Source organism: Polyergus mexicanus, unplaced genomic scaffold (genome assembly GCF_030449975.1).
Source record: "Polyergus mexicanus isolate NDT 795.1 unplaced genomic scaffold, iyPolMexi1.0 SCAF_7, whole genome shotgun sequence".
NCBI lineage: Eukaryota > Metazoa > Arthropoda > Insecta > Hymenoptera > Formicidae > Polyergus > Polyergus mexicanus.
Genome location: NW_027223327.1, coordinates 2,182,431 through 2,201,849, shown reverse-complemented (window position 1 = coordinate 2,201,849; position 19,419 = coordinate 2,182,431).

Genomic DNA, 19,419 nt, shown 5'->3' with positions numbered 1-19,419 from the left:
ATAAATAAAATAAGCGATAGAGGCGTCTTCGGGAGGTGATACCTTTTGCAAAATTTCCGTTAAACTCTTTCTGCGCCGAGCCGTTCAACAAGAAGTACCTGTAACTGAATAAGGTATAAGCTTCGTGTTAAATATATTAAATAGTATAATTATAAGTTCTCTTACATAAGTGATGCTACTATTTGTAGTTATACTGTATTGTAACTGTAGGCAGAGTGAATCTACCATATACTTTGAGACATATAAAGTGCAGTTTTCGCTGCAAATATATCAGAGACTACAGTAATCTCTCGTCCACCTATATGTACATATTAATGATAATAAAACAAAAATAATAAATATTTGATGATCACTTTAATTTAATAAAAATGTAGCTATATATAAAAAAATAAAATAATTTTTTTGTAGATATATCAGCAATGTTTTAAGATTTTTATTAGAATTAATTTAATTTTGCGATTTGAAAAATGTATTTTTGTAATATAAAACATAAAGCATTACAAATTTAAAAAATATTTTAATTTTTTAAATTTTAATATAAAAATTTTTCGTAATACCTATTTTAGTATAAATATTTATTTATATAATTAATAATCAATAAGATATGGTATATGGTGCTATATAGAGTGTTCCAGGAGGAAAGGTCAATATTCTGGTAAGTGATCGTATCGGTTATTTTAAGCAAAGATGTTCATATGAATATATGTCCCTATTCCCTATGGTTTCGGAGATTCTTTAAATGTTGAAACGCATAAATTTTAATTATTATATATATTTATTAATTTTTTTCATTAATGATTACTTTTGTAACGTTACCTATTCCTTTGTGTGTAATAATTTGTTAATGATAACAGCAATAGTCTCAGGGTGAAAACAATTAAGGGAAAACTAGCAGATAAAAGATATCTTTATTTGTAATTTTTGTCAATAGAATACATCTTTATAATGTATTCTGATTAAGATAAATCTAGATTTTGTAATTACACGGTGTTTTGCATCTTTTCAAATGGATACCCGGTTTTACTCTACCGATAGGACAAAACCGCCTACTTTGACTTCTCCATAAAATCTTGTTATTCTTGGTAACCAAAAATTTTCGTTTCGGCAACTACTCTTATTTTTTCATAGTTTAAGATCAACTATAAAGACTACTAACGATTGGCAAAATATTTTTTACTCTCAGATTTTTTGTAGAAAAACAAATTCAAAAAAGTATCCGGTTGTACCCTACTTTCCTCTATATACCATATATAGTATTATATCAAGTCGATATTAAGTTTTCAAGACGCATTTGCAATCATTTAAACAACTAATCGAACTCTGGCAGTCAATGAGTTGACTCTTATCATATCCTTATCACAGTTCTTTATTACAGAACACCGCGTGGTTCTTAAATCGGTTCTTGTCGCGCATAACAAACAAATAATACAATATTATAAATTCCGTAGATCTCAGGCTAAATGACATATTTTACGCATCTCAAAAGTTTTCATTTATGAATCAAATCCACAAGCATTTAAACGGATCCCTATTAAAGATATTTCACGATAAAAAATATTTGCTCATTTATCAAAAATTTATCATAAATCAAAATCGTCTCTACTTAATTTTTTTCAATTAATCGTATAAAATGTGCAGGAGTGCCTGCTCGGAGTGTTTGCTCAAGATTTGCGCTCCGACACGGATCGCGGAACAAGCTTGGCGCGTTGGGTCAAGCTCGAGTTTGCCACCACGAACGGGGCGATCGTGGCGAGAAGTGAGCGAGAGGTCCAGGAGAGCGATTGTATACTACTCCTCCTGTAGACTCGATGGTTGAGGGAACGATCCGGATGGCAGGAGTGAAAGGCTCACGCCCGTGCCTCGGGCTCCTTGGCAAGGGCGACTGGCCCCGCGCACAGCACGCGTTCGCGCACTCACACACACACACATATATACACGTGAGATGCGAGGAGGCCCCATCCGCGAACTCGGACTTCTTCTCCTGAGCCATTCTCTCCGAGTTGCGCTCTCTCTCTCTCTCTCTCTCTCTCTCTCTCTCTCTCTCTCTCTCTCTCTCTCTCTCTCGTTCTGTCGCCGCGCCCGCCACGCGTACACGTGTGCATAGGCGCGCGAGCGCGCACACGTGTCTATCGGGCATTCTTGCGCGCCATAATTTTTTTTCCTTAATGATTTAATGGATTCCTTTCATTCATATAAGGCGCCGGAGTCGATGGAAAGTGAGAGAGAACGTATGGATCCTGAAGAAATTCCCGCGGTTCAGGAAACGCGCTTTCGAGACGCAAAAGCGTCGCTTGGCCGGAGAAATTTTGCGATACATTGGATTTTCTGATGACAAGTGGATGTTTGTCACACGATGAAGTTCCGCAGAAACTTTTATCTGAGTGTATTATTTCTTTTTTTTTTTTTTTATCGTTATTGCATTAACGAAGATCGCTTCACTTTTTCTCTCGTAACACGCGTATTATAATTTTTCGATTGATTTATAAGAGTAAAAATTATAACAGTGTACATTGAATTCGAGTCCCCGTTAATGTCTTACAATTATAAGGCGTATAAAAATTGCTAACGCAATGAGAATGCGAGATATGTATTTCCAATTGAACGTAATAGATCAAGACACATCGTCGGGTGATGAAAGGGGGTGTTCTCGGTTCTCGTAATTTCGTTGTGAAATAAATAATTGCGCTCGCACATTGATGAATCGGCACTCGGATTTCCCAACTGCAGAAGCAGAAGTCACCTGATGCTCTCACAGCGTGTACTCCCGCTGAGGATCTGTACTGAAAGGCGAAGAGGACACGTTCCCAGGGCGTATGCTCCCTGGTATCGATAGCATAATGCAGTAGTCATGCGTCCCGTTAGCGCTCAGGGAGAGCGAATCATATCGCTTCTAGTAGTTCGAGTTGCGTTTATCGGTCGCGAGATGACCACTTGATCGGGTTATCAAATTCATGCATCGATATTAATAACTCCGCCGCAGGAGAGTTTCTCGGTGTTTCGCGTACATTCTCTTTATCTCGTGCTCGATCGATTTCGTAAAATATAGCATGATACACGCGCGAGCGCGCGTGGCAAAGTTGTTTATAAAACATTACGAAATTGCGTAATTTAGTGAGAGCGAATTTTATCGATGATGAGAAAAATCAAATTTAAAAATTGATAATAATTTATATTATTATTATTATTATTATTATTATTATTATTATTATTTAATTATTGATATAGCTTCTACAATTTTTATATTGATAATAGCTTATGTTACAAATAATAATAAAATAAAATTCAGCGAATTTTATGGATGATGAGTAAAATCAAATTTAAAAATTGATAATAATTTATATTATTATTATTATTATTATTATTATTATTATTATTTAATTATTGACATAACTTATACGATTTTTATATTGATAATAGTTTATGTTACAAATAATAATAAAATAAAATTCAGCGAATTTTATGGATGATAAAAAGAATCAGATTTAAAAATTGATAATAATTTATTATTATAATTTTATTCTCGATATAATTTATATAAATTTTATTTTAATAATTAATTTTATTATAATAGTTTATGTTACAGATAATAATAAAATAAAATTCAAATTTAAAAGAGAGAGAGAGAGAGAAAGTTGATAATAGTTTAGATATATGTTTGTGGAATGTAAGATAATGTAGTAAGAAACAAATTCTCTGATAAATTAACGATTAATTAAAAAATTTTAATTACATTTTATATATTAATTTATAATACGCAAAAATGCTACGTTCACGTTTAAAGTCTCGATTATTACATTTATTACCTTGAAATTAACCGTCCGCCATTAATTCCTCCAATACGTCGCGCGTTTTATCGATTCGATTCAACATCTTTCTCTAAATAATATTCCGCTCTCGTAACACATATTACGCGTGTATACGTGAATATAAATCATCGCGATGTTATCAGATGCAAAGAATGATTCATCGTTAACATTCGCCAGAGTCAACTCATATTCGACGCGATAATTTGACGCTGGAAACGTCAAACCTTGTTATTATGTCGTATCGTATATGCTACATCCTACATTGATACACGAGACATCATCGTGTAGCAATCATTTCGGCACTTTTGCAGTCGCAATTTCAACGAATTTCGTAATCCACCATCCAGGGGTGTCAACGATCAATCAATGACAATCCTTTTGGAATTCACAGACACATCGCAACATTTAGAGCAATTGTAATGCAAAGAAATCTTCTCGACTACGTTGTCACAAATCAAGGATCGCAGATGGAAGTAACGTAACGTACATACTACTTTCGTTTCCGCAATCCTTGATTCGACAACAGATTCGGAAAGATTTTTTTTTTTTTTTCAACGAACAAACGAGCCATCAATCAATCGCATACGTCACATCGTTAGAGAAAAATTGAATATTCTTCTCTCGATACGATATTCGGCGACCTGATTCCAAACTAATCCTTGCTGAAGTAAGAATTGGCTCATAGACGTAAGAGACAGATGTACTCGTTCATTCAGGACTGATAAAAGCGACATCATTAAAACAGATATTGATCGACATTTATTATTCATTCATCAGGTAAATTACGCGCATTCATGATCTTCCACACACACACATACTCACGCATGTACACCAGTGCCAATTCGCACTATCTGTGCTCGTACGAGACATATTGGAGAGTCGTCTATTCGAGAGCCTCTATCAAAAACGCATATTAGCGAACATTTATTATTCATTCATCACGCGATCTTGCATTCATCATGCTAAACAAGTGACTTCTTTCGTGCTACTCGTCACGATTCATCGAAGACCGATGAATCGAAGCGGATTCTATTAATCCAGCGTTAAAGAAGGTCCACCATTTTTTAAACATCCACGCACATTCACATCTAATTCTGATTTTTATCTTATACAGGGTATCCCATTTTAACTTTCACACCGTGATATCTCGAAAACCATACATTGTCAAAAAAATGTTTCAGATAAAAGTTATTTCACTCAAAGAGAGACATAAGAAGGTGCCCTTGATTTGACCTTGAATAATCGTTTGAAGGTCACGTGAAAGTCACCTTTAATTTCTTAAATAGAAATCTCTATTTTTCTTTGCATATTCTTGTAGCCTACCTCGAGAGCTTTTCAAAACATTATAATAAAGTATTTTTTATTAAATATGTTTCAAGTTATCTTATATCTCGATCTGACATATCTTGATATAAAAAATAGAATATCTCGTAAAATATTTAGTTTTTGATAATCTCACCGTAATACTTTTATATACGGAATAATGAGACAAATCAATTGATATAAAAAAAAATAACTGTTTTTTGAAAAGCTGCCGAGCTAAGCTACAAGAATATGTAATAGAAAATGGGGGTTTACAATTAAGAAATTAAAGGTGACTTTCACAGTTTTTTTGAAAATGCATGGTTTTAGAAATATTACGACATGAAAATTAAAATGGGAGAAGAAGAATGATGTACAGAGGGAAGATAATTAATTTGAAGTAGAATTTTCCTAGACGCAAGATTTCATTGAACGCGGTCTTATCTTCATAACTTTTCGTTATTAAATATTTGATGTTCGATATTTTTGTACATGGAAAAAATCTATAAATTGATAAAAAAAAAAAAAAATCTTGTCGAGTACACATGTCAATTTATGACATTACTTATTTGCGTAACTTCATCTCCGAATCGAGAGAGTCAAGCTCTGCCATATTCGGTGCTAAACAGGAAAGATATATATGAATGTTAGCGGCTTTTATTTTTATACCATCCGATATATAAAAGTCGATCGCGGTGTTTCGTTGCCTGGTGTCCTCATACAAGCCGCGATCGATTGACGGCAGATCAAAAACGGAACGATCGGCGATCTCCTTGATCGCTGTGGGCGACGACGATACCGGAGATACCGCGGAGAGAGATCATAGATGAGAGTGGGTGGAGGCTCTCGGTTGCTCAACGAGAGTCGATGTCCTCGAGAATTATCGCGATAAGAAAGGCCATCCTAAGGACACGCCCGGCTCCGGGAGAAGGCACGCGATAACGATCGACATCGGCTCTCTCTCTCTCTCTCTCTCATATATTCTGTTTAATAATTCTATAAAATATAGAGCAGATTTTTCCACACATATAAATTATGTCTTCTTCCAGTGGCTTTAAAAATTATTTCCCATCAGTTATTTGCGGCATGTAATTTATCAATTGGTCATAGAATGTTTATCGATAAATTGTTAACAAATAAATTTAAGAGAAGAGATATTCTAAAATATTTTATATTAAATCTATTGTTATTTTGCTTTTATATACATAAATATTTTATAAAAGAAATATATTTGTAATATAAAAAAATATATGCTACGTAAAAATTCGCACGAAAATGTATTCTGTTAATTTCTTTGGCAGAAAGAGAAAAATAGATTTTTTTATATTACGTAATTTTCAACTTAAGATACGTATTTTTATGTAAAAGTTGATTCATCAGCTCTATCTACAATAATATACGCCGTTCACAGGAGAAAGCAAGAATATCGAGCACTTCCGTTTGCGTATCGTATTAAAACTAATTACATCTTGCTAGAACTCGTTTTCTGGAAGAAATACGCGGCCGGTCGACGCGATTTGGAAATCGTGCGCAAGAATTTCAACACCGTTAAGTCCCAAATGTAGAATCGCTCTCGTAGAATTTAGAGCGAAGGATGAATCAGACGATACGTGAATCGATAATATCGTCTAATCGATACTTCATGCGAAAGTATATAACAGAAACGTTTTGCGCGAATTAAAATAAATGCACGGAAAAAAAAGTTTTCGCTACCATAGCTAATCATGGTTTGCAAAATAAATTTCTAAACTGCAGCAAAGCAATTTGCTGTTGCATCTAATAAATAAATATCATAGCTAAGATATTCGCTGAATATATTACGACTGAAATCTAGTTACCACACGCAGTTTTTAGCTACGGCAGTTAATCTTTTATTTTTTTTTGTGTGATTTTTGATAAATCTGTGCTCGCTTCGTTGAAAAATTCGAAAGGCTTTTCAATTTATTTCGATAGAAAGGCATTTGTTCTATAATTATTAATAATATAATTGCAATTAATCGCTTGATAACAAAAAGTTTTCCACGAACCTTGAAGAATTTATTAGAATTATGAAAAAAATTTCTTTGCATTCCTGAAATATATATATATTCTTCAATTTATTATCAAAAATATGAGAAATAATTTTCTATGCATTCTTGAGATATATGTATATATAATGTATTTTAGAAAAACTAAAATTTTTGTGGAAAATTAATACACACGCACTAATGCGTAGAATATAAAATATACACATGACATAAATTATTTTTTATTATTATTCAATAATTATACGTTTAATAATTTTTCTTAATTGTAGATGTCATTTTGTTATTTTCTAGATTTTGTAATAATCTAGATCCATGATCAATTCACACATCTGTGTGCGTATGTGTAATATAAGTATCACACGTACATGATAATAAACTGATAAAACGGGATTGTAAAATTACCAAGTGACATCTATAATCGAGGAAATATTAAAAAAATAATTATTAAATTATTTATAAAAATAATTTATATATATTTTATATGTCAATTTTATATTTATGTGCATTTTATATTCTACGCGTATCTTCTGTGTGTGCGCAAGTTCAATATTCGCGTGAGTGTGTGAATGGAGTAGAAAGGAAAAAAGTTGGTCGCGAAAAATGTTCCCTATGTGGCCAGGTTTGCCAAATGGAATAATTTGGACCATTTTGTCGCTATCTAGAATATTCGTATACATATAGCGTTACGTTTAGTCGTGGTAGTAATTAGTAAGTAGTGTGTCATCCAACACACTTACTGATCAGTAATACAACTAATAAACATAACGCTATATATGTACGAATACTCAAGATGGCGACGAATTGGTTCAAGTTATTCCATATGGCAAACCTGGCCACATACGAAACATTTTTCGTGACCATTTCCAATCTAGGCAGATAACTCTCCTTACTCTTCCTTCGTGGACCCTCCCATCCATTGCCATCTACGGATGCTCCGAAAGTGTTAAGTTAACCGGATTAACCCTTCAGTCGGCGAGCCTTTTAAAGAAACTATAATCGAGCACATCGGCGCACCCAGTACTTTAAATAAAGATTTTCTGTATCCTTAATTTTTTTATTGTTAATAACTAGTCTTAATATCAGATAAAAAATTGAAAATATGAAATGCTTTTAGATTTCCTTGTGCAAATTTGTGTCTAGAAAGTATAATATAGTATAAAAATTCTTTTATATACCAGAAGGGCTTTCTCTCAAATCTGACGTTTTGAGTTGATCGTATACGAACTTAGACGATATTATAATCGATTTATGTATTTTATTGCCTCCGCCATTACGATCAAACGTAACGAAGTGAGATCGCGACGATTGTTTTTGCTCAAGAAATTCTCGAGAAAACAAAGTAATAAAAAAAAACAACCGGTTTTTAATCGGCAGACAGATGCAGTGGTCTTCTGTCACGCTTGTGTTTGCGCTCCGTAAATAATCGCGTAATGACACGCTACCGGGGATATCATCGAGACGATTCTAAAGGAGAAAAAAGAAGGAAGGCGCCGGCAACGAGAGTGGGTGAAGCAGAGGACAAAGAAGGGACAGGGAAGACGGGAGGAAAATTAAAATACAACTGCCGTCGATGACGGGAGACTCACTTACAGAAGGCCATCGTGGCGAAGCTTCACGGAAACCGGAGCAGGTTTCGATGGCCTTGATGCGGTTGACGTTGAAGTTTCTCCCACATGACGATGATCACGACAAAAGTCGGATCGGAGTAATTACGGCGATAAATATGTCTGTCTCTTATAATATTATATTGTAATATTAATTTATACAAAATAAAACATTTTTGATATAAGTAATTATTACGCATAAAGTATCTCAAAATCGTAGAATATCTTTTTAATAAAAGATTCTCTGGTCAATTTATGGAAGATTTTTCCTCAACAAAAATGTCAAACCCATCAATTATTTTTAAATTATATGCGATTGAAAAAAGAGTTTTTCAAAAATTAAATTTTATCCATGATAAAAGATTAATAAAATTACATCCTTCTATTTCAGATTGAAGTTTACTTTAACAAAATATTAATTTGAGTCTTTAAGATATAATAAAAAAAAAATAATAATAATAACTTCTAAAAAAATAATGATATCTCTTGATATTCTCATTAAAAACAAACCGATCAAATTGGCTAGAGAATCTGCTATTAAAAAAAAAAAACATCTAATGGTTTTGGAACACTATATAAATCGCATTCTTGAGAGATATACATACGTTTAAATTGAATTTCTTGATAATTATAAAATAAGTAGGGGAAAATGAAGAGAAAAAAACAAAAAAAAACTATAATAGCAAATGGATCGAGGAAAACGTGACAGCAATGACAGGCAATGACGACGACGATGGGAGTGATGGGAAGGGGAAACGAGCAAAATTGCAACAGCCGGTTTATTTTTAGCATGCGAGATATCAGGCGGAATCGCGATCGAAAGACCCACGGCGTCCTCGGATCAAAACAATCGGAGGAGAGCCATCGGCTACGCGAAACTACACCGCTAATCGACGAACGATCTCCGCTAAGCCTTGCGCAACAAAGAGAGAGAGAGAGAGAGAGAGAGAAGTGGACCGCAATATTTCAAGAACTTTCAGCGGCAGACAAACGCCACGAAATTATAACTTAACGAGGAAGGCACCGCGCGAGAGATACAACCGCGCCGATATAAATATTTTGAAATATCAAGCCGTAACGTGAAAGAGGAGCGCCCGCGGCCGGTGACAAACGGGAGGATCGCGAGAATCATACGGTACACGCCGAGAATAACGCGAATAAGCATCGAAAGTTGCCGTATTGAAAATATGCGGGGAAGAAATTTAATTACCATGCATTTTAATTATTACATTAAGTTATTAATTAAAAACTGCTTCGAATATAAAAACTAGTGTATTTTTTTTTTTTTTATATATAATATATAAAAAAATATATGTTTTCTCAAATATAATAAATACACATTTACAGTACAATATAAAAAATAATATATTTATAATATGATAAATATATATGCATTTCTCCACTTACGAATATAATAAATATATTTACATAAAATACATTTTTTCCCCAAAAAATACTTGGAAAAAAAAAATGTATTATTTTCAATAAAAACAGATTGCAATGTTTGCCCCGGTTCATAAAGTCACTGATTATAACATCATAGCGATTCTCGAGGGAGAAAAAAAAAACAAAACAAAAATGATGCATGAAATTTTTTCGCGACGCTGAATATGATGTCACAACTCTCATGCATAACGAGTCTGCCGTTAATTAATAATTAATCGAAAACAAAGCAAGCACGAGGAGGATCCGGGCGAGTCATGCGACGACCACGGCGGCGACGGGGGTCGCCGAGGGTCACTCCCGATCGGATCGTGCAGTTTCCACGTAGAAAATCGCTCCGCGTGCCGCAACTGCCACCGCAACTCCGCGCCCTCCTCCTCTTCCCCCTCCCTCTTCATCCCTCTATCCATCCCTCATTCCGCGGTAAGTGGAATGTGCCTATTTATTCGGAGCGAGTGGAAGATCGGCACGATCGGCGGGTTCGGCAAAAAGTCCGGGAAAGTCATCGGCTACCACTTGGTTCGTGTCCGCCGCCGATCTCTGTGATTTAGGCCTCTCCCAAATGATAGCGCGATTCACGATTAATGAGCAAATCGCCCTGGCAAAATACGCGCGATCTCTTTCGAACCGCATTGCATCCATCCATCCATCCATCCATTCGTGTCCGTCGCGTGCAAGCGAGCACGTGGCGTTCAAGAGAGAGAGAGAGAGAGAGAGAGAGCTCGATATATCTATTCTTAGCCATGCGAGCGTGGATTGTAGTAAAATGAAACACAGCTGCTTTGAATAACTGAATAATTATTCTGATAACGTCTGATAAATATTGTAACAAGGTACTCCATGGTCGAAGAATTTTTTTTTTTTTTTTTATAAAGAAATAAGTCATAATTTGTTTTATAATATCCTATACTCATCGTGTTTTATTGCAAGATTAAAAGACAATTCTTTCTTTATATATTGTATATATATAAAGTTTATATATTAATAAATATATTAATAAATATTTTTTAACAAAAATATCGGGGCATCAATAATTTCACAGTTATAAGCGACAAAAAAAGAGCTTTTCGCAAACTTGTGGGGTTAAAAGATAAACAGAACTACGTTATTCAGTTAATTTCAGATGAAATCTATTTTAGTAGCGAGAGAGAGAGAGAGAAAGAGAGAAAAGGAAAGAATTTTAATTTAAGGCTTATAATTAGTTACGAAGATACATATATAATAGAAAAAATTGAAAATTTTCAACAAACAATGACCTCCCTCGTCATTTTCGCTGAAAAAAAAATCTAAATTGGCCAGAGAATTTGTTAAGACATCCGGTGATCTCGACATTTCCTATGTGTATGTATTGTATATACGGGGTGTATCTGAAATGATGCACTAAACTTTAGGAGCATATTCTAGAGGTCAAAATAAGACTTTTTTTTCCCCCCTATGAACATGGGTCCGCAAATGAACCCTCCTTCAAGCTAGAGGCCCCTAAAGTTTGGGGAAAAAATTAATAATTGGCTGTATTTCAGAGAAAAGAAATGGTAGAAGGTCGAAATTTGATATAACCTAGTAAATTATGAAGTAAAGAAAGCCAGCGTTGCGAGAGTTTGGTCAATTTCATACATTTTTGAATTTTTTAACTCGAAGGGGGGGGGGAGGGGTTCATTTGCGGAAAGTTTAATGCGTCATTTCAGATACATCCTGTATATTTATCATAGGGTGTTTCAAGTCAAGTCGATAAAACTTCAGGGTCCTATAGGAAATTGAATTTTGAACAAAAAGGTTCCCATATACATAAATTCGGAAACGCTTCGTTAAGAAGTTATAGCTAATAATTCTCTGTAAGTAATTAGTTATGATAAAAGTTTAAGAAGAATATTTTTACATTTGCATTATGAATATAATGTTTACACAAAGACCATCAAAAGGTGATTTTTTTTTTAATTTCTCCTTTTTTTCATTGTTTTGACTTTATTTTCTTTTGAATATCTTATCAGGATTAAATGAAATTGATGTAATTTAGTTCGTTATTTGATTATCCATCAGATTTATTCCGTTATTTTTTTCAAATGAATGACAAAGGGTTATTTTTTAAAATCATTAAAAAAACTTTCAAAGATTTTTCAAAGTTTATTAGCTATAACTTTTTAACGAAGCGTTTGCGAACCTATATTTATGGGAATTTTTTTGTTCCAAATTTAATTTCCTACAAGATTCTGGAAATTTCATTCATCTGACTCTGAAACACTCTGTATAAACTTCTGTGATTAAAATTGCACGAATAATAAGAGAGAGAATATTTTCTATGGAATCCTTATACGTGTTTAATGCATACACATTTATTTTAGATTCGAATCTCTGATAGAATTCTATAAATAAGGGCGTGTTTCACCGCTCGCGCGATATCTGGCAGAATATTCGTCTCGGTAAGGCGATATATCCTTTCCTACGGTCTCTGCCTAGCCTCCGAGCGATCCAGAATCTAATCCTGGCGCGGATGCCCCTGGGCTTAGAAAGGCGTGGTACACGTAGGAGAGGTGTCGTCACACACAGAGCGTGCCCGGAACGACGGCGGTTCTCGCGGCGGTTCGTGTAGGTGGTGGATCTACACTAGGTTGCCGTGGCTCGTTCGCCGACAACGTCGTTCGTCTCGTTCCCGTAATTAGGTCGAGCTTTAATGGACTCCGAATAATCGCTCTGTCATCGGCGCGAGATGGACCATGGCTGCGCTCGTGCACTGGCATTATTTCTTATGACGTAACGATGAGACGACGAGCATTAAGGTCACGACAACGAGGACACGATAAACGAAAAGGGGAAATTGCGATAATCGAAGTTGCGTAAATTCATCTGCGCAAAAAGCATTTCAATGTAACGAGGCTAGATTTTTGAGCCTCTTCGAAAAAAATAAAAAATCTCGCCTAAATTTTTTAATATAAATCTTTTTATTTATTAAATAAAATTTTTTAAGTTTGTTTAATGTAGTGATTTCTTTTCTCATCGAATTTACACATATATACACATTCTAGCTTGTTTCGAGAACCAATAATCTTGACAATCTTAGTCTTGGTATTGTCTTGAATCCTCGATATATGAATCGAAGCATTTATTAAAATCTACATAATTTTTTTTTTTTTTTTTTTTTTGAGAAACTTTTTTTCCATCGTTGTAATCGATAAATAGAGCTCGTATTCATTGTGGCATAAATTTCGTTGCTCTCCTCGCGGTCCGGGAACTTTCGAAATCTCATTCTTCATTCGAATTTCGAATGTCGTCTCTTTCGACGAGCGCGATTTCCCATCGAGAAGAAACGTGTCACAATATGTGACACGAACACGTACGACCGCCAGACGATCTCTCGTCACCGATCTCCAATGATCTGACGTAGATGTATAGCAGCATCCTTTACGTACGTTGAGAAAGAGGGAGAGAATAACACTGGGTTAGGGGAAGAGAGAAGAGGACGAAGAAAAAGAGAGAAAGAGAGAGAGAGAGAGAGAGAGGTAACGAGCATTGTAACGGCGATGATGCAACTGCAACTCCGCCCTAGTTACTCGCGGAGGTCTCGTACGAGATGAAGGGAAGCTGGGGAGAACGAGAGGAGGAAGAAAGGAGAAAGAGAGGCCGGGCTCTTATTCACGAGGCAACGGACCGCGATAAATCCGCGAGATCATTGCTACCTATTCATTATTTTGCTAAACGTCGATCGCGTCGAGGCGCCAAGGCCACACCGCGCTCTCTCTAATTCTCGGGGATATTATTCCGAAATATTACGTTGGTTAATAAGGGATGCGTGGGGCAGCGAGAGAGATAAACGAAAGCCGCGTGTGTTCCTATGCAGCGAATACGCAAATGTGTGTACGCTCTCTGTGCGCACACAATTTGAAAAATGTTTTTTATGTTTTTTAGTTAAAAATTGTGTATTATACCAATAAAAATTTGTGTGTTAGATATTTAACGTATTTATGTGTTAATTTAATATATTGTTGTTGCGTTAATTGAACTCAAATGTTAAATTATTAAAACAACTGTAAAAAGTGTAAAAATAACACAATGCGCACATATTTTTAATTCTATGCAATAGATGTGTTCAGTATTATCAGTAACAGGGTTTATTTGTTAAAATTTACAGAAAAAAAATGTTGATTTTACTCTATAATAGGAGTGAGAGTGACTACAAACCGATAATAAAATACACAATATGTTAAATCAACACATTAAATATTTAATATAAAAATTTTGACAAGCATATTTTTTAATAAGAAAAAAACATAAATTTTCCAATGGTATATGAGAGTCGGAAAGAGTACCCGCGATTACGTATATACATATGTATCTATTCGTAGCCGGCTAGGAGGGAGGCAAGAAGGGTGGAAAGGAGGGGCAAAGGACAGTAAAATAGCGATAAATTTAGTTTAACATTAAAACCGAATCGCTAACGTTAGAGGGCTGAGTGTAGGCGGTTATATCGCTTATATTGCGGGGCGATTCGCCGCACACAAGAGTATTGCGGTAAAGGAATTTAGCCTTATAAATCAGCGACATGACTGCGCGGCCGTGCCACACCTTTCCCTTCTTGGGGCAATCACGAGTAGTCGTCACCGTGTCGGCAACATCCCCCCGTTGCCGTTGCCCGCCACGATTTCTGCTCTTCTTCTCTCGCGAAGTCACCTGGTACCCTCTTACGTAGTGCGAAGCCATAGGAAATCTTTCGTAAACAATGCAAATGCGAGGGAAAAGAAAGAATGTAATCAACGAGCGAATATAGTCGGTCGAATTGCAAATTCTCTCGATAAAGTGTCAATCTTTACGCATCGACTTTACATAAGGACACGGATCTTTCTTAACAAGATTGTCGTTAGCTATCGGCGATTAAAATTGAAGGAGCTTTTACTCTCGTGAAAAATTTCGTAAAATAAATATATACCATATACAATATTTGAACAAAATCGAAAGTAAAAAGTTAAAAGATAAAATATTATAAAAAGAATATATTGTATATAAATATATACACGACTAATATAAGCATGTACGTTCTTACTTTCTAAATATAAAAGCAAGATAAAATTGTGTGTAACAATTAATTAATATAATGTTGAAAGAACAGAATATTCCGCCTAAATCGATTTTATAGTGTGTTAAATATTTCATCGTGATAAGAAATTGATTGTCACGCGGTATTTGACCTTCGCTGTTGTTGACATGCCTTGGCCTTGTCATCTGTGTCGCTAGACTCGAGCGAGAAGGCAATAAGGCGAGCCTCTCCTTATGTCGTAGAATTATTCTTCGAAATGCGAGATTATTTCTTATAACTTTACAATTAGCGATTTATACGATTGAACAATTCCTATGACATCGAAAGTGTGAAATAACGTGTTTATTTACACGTCTATCTGTCATGGATTTTCTTATCGTGTACAAGTGAGATTTATATCTCAATTTAGTTACTCACACAAATTTATCTCATACATTTTAATTACTCACACTCGTGATTACAACATCGGTATAGTTTCGAGCATTTTCATGAAAGTCAGTTTATTGAAAGCGTGCTTATAATATATTATTGATATCTTGCGATTAAAGCGATCAACGTCATTTGCATAAGAAGTAAAATATTTGCATATTATTTATATTCTTTTAATTCTTAGTTATAAAGTGACGTTAATTTATGTATATTAATAATATAATATAATCCACTGATCATTTCTAGTCATTTAAAGTATTTATTATCGTATCACCTTTGTAAATTAGATTTAAATTTTCCTTTAATTGAAGAAAATAACTGTCATATACTATAACAAAAATTAGTATTACTTACTAATTGCAATTATATAGACTTTATTTTAAAAATGATAAGATAAATAAATATCTTAGAGACACTTACTTTCTTTTCTAATTTATTGAAATTTATTATCATATAATTGATACATTTTTTAGATTTTTATATTTTGCGACTTCAGATTTGTAATCAGCGCCCACAAAAATTCTTATACACTAAAATTCAACAAAATATATTTAAAAATATTGTATCACAAGATTAAGGTATAAATACATTTTATTAAAAAAAAAAAAAAAAAAATTTAATTCTTTTTATACAGAATAAAATTCTTCGCGTAAATGTAATTGAGAAGCTTTCTAATGATCATTTGTCTGTCACAAAAAAAGCAATAATAAATTCACTTCGAAATATTTTTGAAAATAAAATTTATGTAAAACTAATTATCATATTTTACATAATTAAACAGGCATTATACAGAAATACACACAAAATATAGTTTTTTTTTTTTTATATATATATATATAACTATTTATGAAAAATCTTGATGAAAAATATCAAAGATATAATTTAATATGATTTTTTTATATAATTAATTTTACCCTTGGAGTATGATTTGCACGGTATCATCTTATAATAGGGCCTTAATTGAGGTGTCAAGAGGCGGAACATCGATTCGTCCACGGTGGTCGCCTCGATAACTGTGACGTGCACCAAAGCCGTCAATGAAAAAAAGAGAAATCACTTCTTCCGTGAATTAAGTATACGAGGGCGACGGCGCTTCATTAATAATCACCGTTCCCTTAGTTAATCCGTCAGTTCGTAATGTGTCCGGGAGTAAACCGGTTCGAATTGACTAGAGATCGCAGGTCCCAGTAATTGGCATAACAAAAAGATCGTCTCATCAATTGTTTTATAAATAAATATATATAATTTAAAATATTTATTTAATTTAATATTTCGCGTATATAATATAACAAAATAAAATTTAAAGAGATCAAGCCAACCGCGATCGTGATCATAATAACAGGATACGCGTAGCAGGATCTCTCGAACGAGCCATTCGCACGTTTTAAAATGCAAACTGCTACCAGGTAGAGATCCGCGCAGGTTAATGACGTTCTTAAATATGGATAATACCGTTTCTCCATTATAGGAGCAGTCTCTCTCTCTCTCTCTCTCTCTCTCTCGGCGTCATGTTTTGTCGCCTAGAGAGGAACCGGCTGGATCGACATGTGCGTGACCCGTCCTTAAGCGTCGCGATATCCAGGCTATCCGGGCTAAAGGTAAATGTTAAGAGAGACACGTTGTCGGCGCGCGCACACGATCTGCATAATTATATTCAACGCCGGTTACGTAACGCCGGTTATCCGGTTATCTCCCGCCGGTCGTATATGTACGTTGTACCGTTTCGCTGTGAAATTTCTTTTGCTCTCGCTCTTATAGTATATCGTGTGTATGCGCGTGTCTATAACGCCTATCTCTCACGTGTGCGAAGCGTTCTCACGGGACGAGGGACGACCGGCTCGTCGTGAATCATCGTGAGGGACCGCGCGTGCAATTTTACGAGGCGTTTTCGGACCTGCCGTTCGCGACCCGAATGCGACTCCGTGACCTTTGCCTTTGAGAAAAATTCTTATCGCATGCTTTTAAAGCGACCACTCCCCCTCTTCCCGACATTACGTCGCGCGGGATTCCCCTGGCGGGAAGGAGAGGAAGGGCGGAAAGGGGGGGGAAATATTTACGAAACGTTCGCGCGGAAGGAAAAATCTAGCGGCCGCCAGCCCGCCTCCTGTCATCGCGGATTGCGTCACCTACGCCGTAAGGTTACCGACACGCGAAAAATGTTCTCCTACAAAAAAAGGACAGATGTAGCAACAACAATGAGATGCTCGAGAGAGATTGTATGTAAATTGAGACTCGATTCGTGTATGATCCAGAGTGTACGCGAGTATATCTCGAAGTACATTGTAAAAAATTACCTAGGAAGAATTCAGACACATTTTTGTCTGAATTTTCGGACACTTCGTCTGAAGTTTTTCTTACGGTGTAAGAATGCGTAAAGAATGCGATCTCTTACGGACACCCGGTGTGTGTGTGTGTGTGTGTGTGTGTGTGTGTGTGTGTGGACAAATATAATCGGATCGTCGAGTAATCAAACGATGAAAGAAAGATTCCAGATACTTCATTCTCTTTCTCTATACAATTGCATGACAATGTATTCTAAATGCACTGCAATGACTTGCGATATAAATGAATAAGATTTATACGTACTAAGTATATATGAAAAAGGCAAGATAGCCTCATTTGATAAATCCACGCATTTTTACCAATTTGACATGACGGGAAAATGCATATATTTAACATTAGATTCATTTTTAAATCAACAAATATAATACAAAAATATATAAACGCTCTTTATTTCTCTCCCCCTCCCCCCCCTCGCAATAAATTTTAATAAACAGTCTTTTTTAAATCGGAAACAAAGAAAGAACGTTATAGCTTGATTTATTTATGAAGAATTGAATCTATTAATTATCGAGATAGTCAAAATATCATCAATCTATTATAATACAAAGAGAGAGCGTCCGCGTCCGACTCGCAAATTAATAGAGTAGGAGAGATTATAGAAAGTAAAAAACAATGTGAGAAACAATATGAAAGAGAGACATGAGAGATGGAAGATACAAGAGGGAGGAAAAGGAGAACGTAGCGGATCCTGACCAGCAGCGGACAATCACGCGTTGCCAATTGGCGGCTGGCTGTAGCTGCTTTCCTGGCGACACGCCCTGCCCTGATAACACCCACACTAGCAAAGATAACCCGGTATTAATAGATGTGCGTCCTGGCGCTTTCGCAATCCCGGCCGCTCGGCCAGCTGCGGACACGGACACGCGTGCGTGAATACACGTACGTCACGAGTGCAATAATCTCGCGTCCGTATTCATTGTGATCTAGCGCAATATCGTCGCGTCGACCTACAGAGGAAGCACGAAGACGAAGAATAAGAAATAGAAAATAAGAATTGAAGATAGAGAATTGTGAAAATTAAAAATTAAAAACTGTGGATATATAATTTAAAATATAAGTTAATTTAAAATATACACAGTTTTTAAAATTTATGTTTTTTCATGTTAAAAAATATGCCGGTTAAAATTTTTGTGTTAAATATTTAACACATTTATGTCTTAATTTAACCTATTGCTGTTGTATTAATTGAATTCAAATGTTAAATTATTAAAACACCTGAAAAAGATATAAAAATAACACAATGTACACATATTTTTAATTTTACACAATAAATATGTTTTGTGTATTATTAATGGCAGGACTTATCTGTCAAAATTTACATTAAAAATATTGATTTTATTTTACAATAGGAATGAGAGTGCCTAAAGACAATATTACACTATGGGTTGCGGGCTCGGTTGCGGTTGGGGTTACGGTTGATAGTTGCGGATTGACCAATC